Source organism: Elephas maximus, chromosome 3 (assembly GCF_024166365.1).
Source record: "Elephas maximus indicus isolate mEleMax1 chromosome 3, mEleMax1 primary haplotype, whole genome shotgun sequence".
Classification (NCBI taxonomy): Eukaryota; Metazoa; Chordata; class Mammalia; order Proboscidea; family Elephantidae; genus Elephas; species Elephas maximus.
This window is the reverse complement of record NC_064821.1, coordinates 18,150,400-18,156,838: the sequence shown is the minus strand read 5'-3', so window position 1 is coordinate 18,156,838 and position 6,439 is coordinate 18,150,400.

Here is a 6,439-nt window from a genome sequence, read left to right as displayed (position 1 = left end):
TCTTCAGCCAATTCCCTACAAGTAATCCAATCATGAATTTGAATATTCTTGAAATGATTCCTAGTGGAGGCTAAAGGCATCACAGACAGTAACTGTCACTCTAGGGAAAAAGGGAGGAGACAGGGACATTATATCCTGGCCCAGGTAGTCACGTGTTCTGAAGCAGGAACCTTGATGGGGCTAAACAGCAATATCCAGATGACGGGCAAGAATATCCTGACTCCCTAGGAGTGCAGACTGAGAAATGCCCTGCAGTCACTCTGTTATTACTCTGAGTTTCATGGCTTTAATTAACCAGTTGTTATGAATCCTTTGATCTCCAAACCAAATGATTGCAATGGCCAGTACTTTGTATTTCCTGGGGAGTTTTGAATATTTTATGTACTAGTCTTATATGAATTGGATAAGAAAAAAATAATCTCTATCCCCCAACTTTTATAATGACAACAGAGCATTGATGGGTGGCCACATGTGGAAGTGGGAGATGCCCCAAGAGATCTGCAGTGAAACCCATCAGTTAGCTTTCTGTTTGTCTCTCCACCTGCAGTGATTCCCCTGTTTCTTGGATCTACCCTCAGTGGCTAGAAGAGATGTCGTAGGGATGCTCATGGGATGTCCCAGGGGAGCCTGGATATGCTCGGGTGGAACCTCCATGTCTCTGAGTGAAGGCAACAGGATTTCAATGAGTCTTGAACCAATGCATGCCTCCTTCCCTTTGAGTGTGGAGAAACTCCAGCTAAGATGTTCAGGCGGCGTTTCTCAGGGGCATTCTGCAGAGTAGAGGTCCAAACTTAAAGAAATGTTCTTTCTAAGGTAAAGACTCCCTGTGGTTGTGGATTCAAATGTTGGCCCAGATTTATACCATGGGAACTAAATGACAAGCAAAATTCCTATCTGTTTAGGTTCTTTTCCTCCCTGTAAGCTAAATCCGTCTGAGATGTTAGGAACACTAGAAAAATACTATTTGATGAGCAGGAATAGTATTTCGAGTGCTGAAGCCCTAGAAACAGCGGATACTAGCCCGTTCCCTTTGTCTGCAGCTCGCCACTCCCAGGTTGGAAATGAACTCACTTGTGCCTCCCATAGACATCACTCTGGTCCAGATAACCATGCCTGGTCCACCTCATACCCTTCTGTTCTCACCAAAAGCAGCCAGGGAGGAAAGTAACCTTGTAGGATGCAATCCAGAAAAGCTTAAAGAGACAAATAACTGCTGTGCCTAGACCATGTATTCTCAAGGGGGGTGATACCACCACCTAGGTGATAGAAATAGGTTCTTGGGAGTGTGAAAACATATGAGCCATTACAGTGGTTTGTGGCCTTCTAAAGGGCCACAGTACCTAAACAGGCATACACTATATTTGTGGAATTAAAATTGCAAGAGTTTGTAGGTTGGTGATTAAGAGGGAAAATGCCTCTAAAGGCTCATTAGGGGGCAAGAATGAAAGAAAATTTGTGAAATGCTGGACCAAAAGTATGGAGGGAGGTATTTGTTGAGCAGTAGCTCCCAAAAAGGTCCTTGGGTGGTACAAAAGGTTTGCACTCGACTACATCCAATGGATCCTGGCTGAAACCGTAGAATACCAGATAGATGTTTACTTGTGTTTTATTGACTATGCTAAGGCATTCGACTGTGTGGATCATAATAAATTATGGATGACTTTGCAGAGAGTAGGAATTCCTGAACACTTAATTTTGCTCATGAGGAATCTATACATGGAAAGGGAGGCAGTTGTTTGAACAGAATAAGGGGATACTGAATGGTTTAAAGTCAGGAAAGGTATGCGTCAGGGTTGTATCCCTTCACTATATCTATACAATGTGTGTGCTGAGCATATAATCTGAAAAACTGGACTCGATGAAGAGGAATGGGGGCATCAGGATTGGAGGAGGACTCATGAACAACCTGCATTATACGGATGACACAACCTTGCTTGCTAAAAGTGAAGAGGACTTGAAGCACTTATTAATGAAGATCAAAGACCACAGCCTTCAGTAGGATTACACGTCAACATAAAAAAAACAAAAATCCTCAAAACTGAAGCAATGAGCAACATCATACCAAATGGAGAAAAGACTGAGTTTGTCAAGGATTTCACTTTACTTGGGTGCATAATCAACACCCATGGAAGCAGCAGTGAAGAAATCAAGAGACACATTGCATTGGAAAATCTGCTGCAAAACACGTCTTTAAAGTGTTGAAAAATGAAGATGTCACCTTGAGGGCTAACGTGCGCCTGACCCAAGCCATGTTGTTTTCAACTGCCTCATGTGCATGGGAAAGCTGGACAAGGAATAAGGAAGACAGAAGAATTGAGGCCTTCAAATTGTGGTTTTGGTGAAGAATATTGAATATACCATGGACTGCTGAAAGAATGAACAAATCTGTCTTGGAAGAATTACAACCAGAATGCTCTTTAGAAGCAAGGATGCCGAGACTACATCTCATATACTTTGGACTTGTCATCAGGCGGGATCAGTGTCTGGAGAAGGACATCATGCTTGGTAGAGCAGAAGGTCATCAAAAAAGAGGAAGACCCTCAACGAGATGGAGTGACACGGTGGCTGCAACAATGAGCTCAAGCATAGTAACTATTTTGAGGATAGCACAGGGTCGGGCACTGTTTCGTTCTTTTACGCATAGGGTCACTATGAGTTGAATCCAACTTGATGGCACGTAACAACGATAACAACTAACCTAAAGTTTGATGGTTTGAACCCTCCTAGCACACCATGGAAGAAAGGCCTGGTGATCTGCTTTCATAATAGAAAACTCTATGGAGGAATTCTACTCTATAAGAAACACATAGGGTCACCATGAGTGAGAATCAGCTCATGGCAGAGGGCTTTGGTTTAACTCTCAGAAGACAAGAAGAATGCAAGAGAGAGGAAAGCCCATTCTTTTAGGGTGGGGTTGTTCCATTCATGCATTTCATGTTTTCTTAACTCCTATTCTGTGTTTTTCTCATCCACAATTTCAGTGAAGGGCTTTGTGTCCTGATCAGCTGGAACCACAGTGTTTTTTTTTTTTAATTTTGTTAGCAAGAGCTAGCTTCTCCTCTTTATTTTATTCCCTCATTTTTCATAAGTGCGATCTCGTGTGTTCATGACTTCATTTATGAGTCCATTTCTTCATTCAACAAATATTCAGTGTAAGCAAATACTATCTGTACATGAAGTATAATAAAACTTCCTATTTCATAGGTTTGTGGGGAAGATGAAATGACATAATGCATGAAAAGATGCAATGTCTTTCATACCAGGAACATAGCTCTCAATGAGTAGAATAGAGTAGTCAGATACTGAGTATCCCTAATATGCCAGACCCCGTTTCTATTTTTTTAGTATTCTGATTCGAATGTCCTTTCCTACCTGATCAGTGCAGCACATATGAAATCTAATGATTTTAGTTCATTTAATTGCTATCCAAACACACAACTAAAAAATAAGTCATTACTTTAAATAACTTTTCAGTTGATATCCACCATCTTTCAGTTATAAATCATCATCTGCAAGAGATCATTTTGCCTTTCCAACATTAAGACTCTAATTTATTTTTCTTGTGTTATTGCATAGTATGAAACTCCAGACTACTGTACTGGATAGTGGCCATATCATGCATCCTTATATTCTTTACAATTTTAGTGGGAATTTCTATGTCATGTGCCACAGAGACTCCCAGCAAGGACCTTGTTTGGAGGTAAGTCTTTGTTGATTAGTCAGTTATTTCCTAGACTATGGATGTGCTCTACTTTTCTTTAAGTCAACTGTGGTTAGTTATATTTCCCTAAAAGAAAAGAACTATCTTGAGGTTTTCAGAATTTTTCCCATCGAGACAGACATGATTACATGTTCTCCACGTGCATAATCACAGCCACTATCTCAAAACTAATTCCCTGCATTCTGATTTCTCATATTAGTTTTTAGATTACACTTGTCCGAAGTTTGCTTTTGCCAAAGAATGCCTCTTGGAGTTATCAAATCTATAGCTTTCTTGTTTTAATTTCATTAGTTATCCTTTTATCTTTATTATTTACTATTTCCTGATTTTGGAAGTTTATTTTGATATATTTCATTGTACTTTTTCTAACTAGTTTTTAGTTACTTTTTAAAGTTTGTGTTTATGTGCCTGTACAAAAATTCAGATGTTAAACAAAATACCCTAAAACAAGATAGGAAGTCCTGGTGGTGCAGTGGTTATAGTGCTTGACTGTTAATCAAAAGGTTGGCAATTTGAACCAACCAGCCACTCCATGGGAGAAAGATGCAGAAATCTGCTTCTATAAAGATTTACAACCTTGAAAACCCTATAGGAGGGTTCTACACTCTACAGCAGGGTCAGTATGAGTCCAATTCAATTTGACAGCAATAGGTATATTTTTCAGTTAAATTTCTTGAAATATTTTCTCATAATTAACTTCAGTAGAATTACTTAAAGTTTGTCTAAAAATTGATATAAAACAAACAACCAAACCCATTGTCATCGAGTGGATTCTGACTCATACTTGACAGTATAGGTCAGAGTAGAACTTCCCCATAGGGTTTCCAAAGCCGTAACCTTTAGAGGACTAGACTGCTATATTTTTCTGCTGCACAGCAAACAGCCAAAATTTTGTGTAGCAGCGAAGTGCAGTGTGATACCTACCGAAAGATTGTTGTTGTTGTTAGATGCCTTTAGTCGATTTCAGCTCATACCGACCCTGTGTACAACCGAAGGAAACACTGATCCTTCGCCATCCTCACAATCATTGCTATATTTGAGCCTATTGTTAATGTACTGTTGTAACCGCTTTTGAATAATCTACAGGAAAATTTTACCTGTGTGTCATATTTATGATATTGTTGGATAATTTCTGCATTTTATCCGGCCTCCTTTCTTTGGAATGGGTGCAAATGTGGACCTCTTCCCATAGGTTGGTCAGGTTGCTGCCTTCCAAATTTCTTCGCATAGATGAGCGAGCACTTCCAGTGCTACATCCATTTGTTGAAATATCTCAATTGGTATTGCATAAATCTCTGAAGCCTTCTTTTTGGTCAATGCCTTCAGTGTGGTTCGAACCTCTTCTTTCAGTGCCATGGGTTCTTGATCACATGCTACCTCCTGAATGGTTGAAGGTCGACCAATTCTTTTTGGTACAGTGACTGTGTATTCCCTCCGTCTTCTTTTGATGCTTCGTGCATTGCTCAATATTTTCTCCTTCAAATCCTTCAATATTGCAACTTGAGGCTTGACTTTTTTCTTCAGTTCTTTGAGCTTGAGAAATGGCAAGCATGTTCTTCTGTTTTGATTTTCTAAATGCAGGTCTTTGCACATTTCATTATAATATTTTACTGTGTCTTCTCAAGCTGCTGTCTGAAATATTCTCTTCAACTCTTTTACTTAATCATTTCTGTCTTTCGCTTTAGCTACACTACATTCAAGAGCAACTTTTAGAGTCTCTTCTGACATCCACTTTGGTCTTTTCTTTCCTGTCTATTTAATGATCTCTTGCTTTCTTCATGTATGATGTCTTTGAAGTCATTCCAGAATTCATCTAGTCTCTGGTCATTAGTGTTCAATGCATCAAATCTATTCTTGAGTTGATCTCTAAATTTAGGCGAGATATCAAGGTTGTACTTTAGCTCTTATGGACTTGTTGAAATTTTCTTCAACTTCAACTTGAGCTTGTATCTGAGCAATTGATTGTTGCAGAGTAGGTCCCTGACCTTGTTCTGACTGAGGATACTGAGTTTTTCTGTTGCACTGGGTTTTGAGTTCTTCCCACAGATGTAGTCAATTTGATTCCTGTGTGTTCCATCCAGTGAGGTCCACGTGTTTAGCCACCATTTATGTGGTTGAGGAAAGGTATTTGCAATGAATAATTCCTTGGTCTTTCAAAATCCTATTGTTTGAACTCTGGAATCATTTTTATCACCAAGCCGTATTTTCCAACTACCAATCCTTCTTTGTTTCCAACTTCTGCATTCCAATTGCCAGTAACTATCAATGCATTTTGATTGCATGTTCAATCAGTTTCAAACTCAGAAGTTGGAAAAAATCTTCAATTTCTTCATCTTTGGCCTTTGTGGTTGGTGTGTAAATCTGCATAATAGTTGTGTATTAGCTAGCCTTTCTTGTAGGCGTATGGAAAATATCCTATCACTGGCAGCATTGTACTTCAAGGTAGTTCCTGAGATATTCTTTTTGATGATGAACGCTACACCATTCCTCTTCAATTTGTCATTTTCAGCATCGTGGACCATATGATTATCTGATTCAAAATGGCCAATACCAATCCATTTCAGCTCATTATATTCTAGGATATTGATATTTATGAGTTCCATTTCCTTTTTCACAACTTGCAATTTTCCTAGATTCATACTTCACGCATTCCACTTTCAGATTATTAATGGGTATTTTCAGCTGTTTCTTCTCATTTTGAGTCCTGCCGCATCAGCA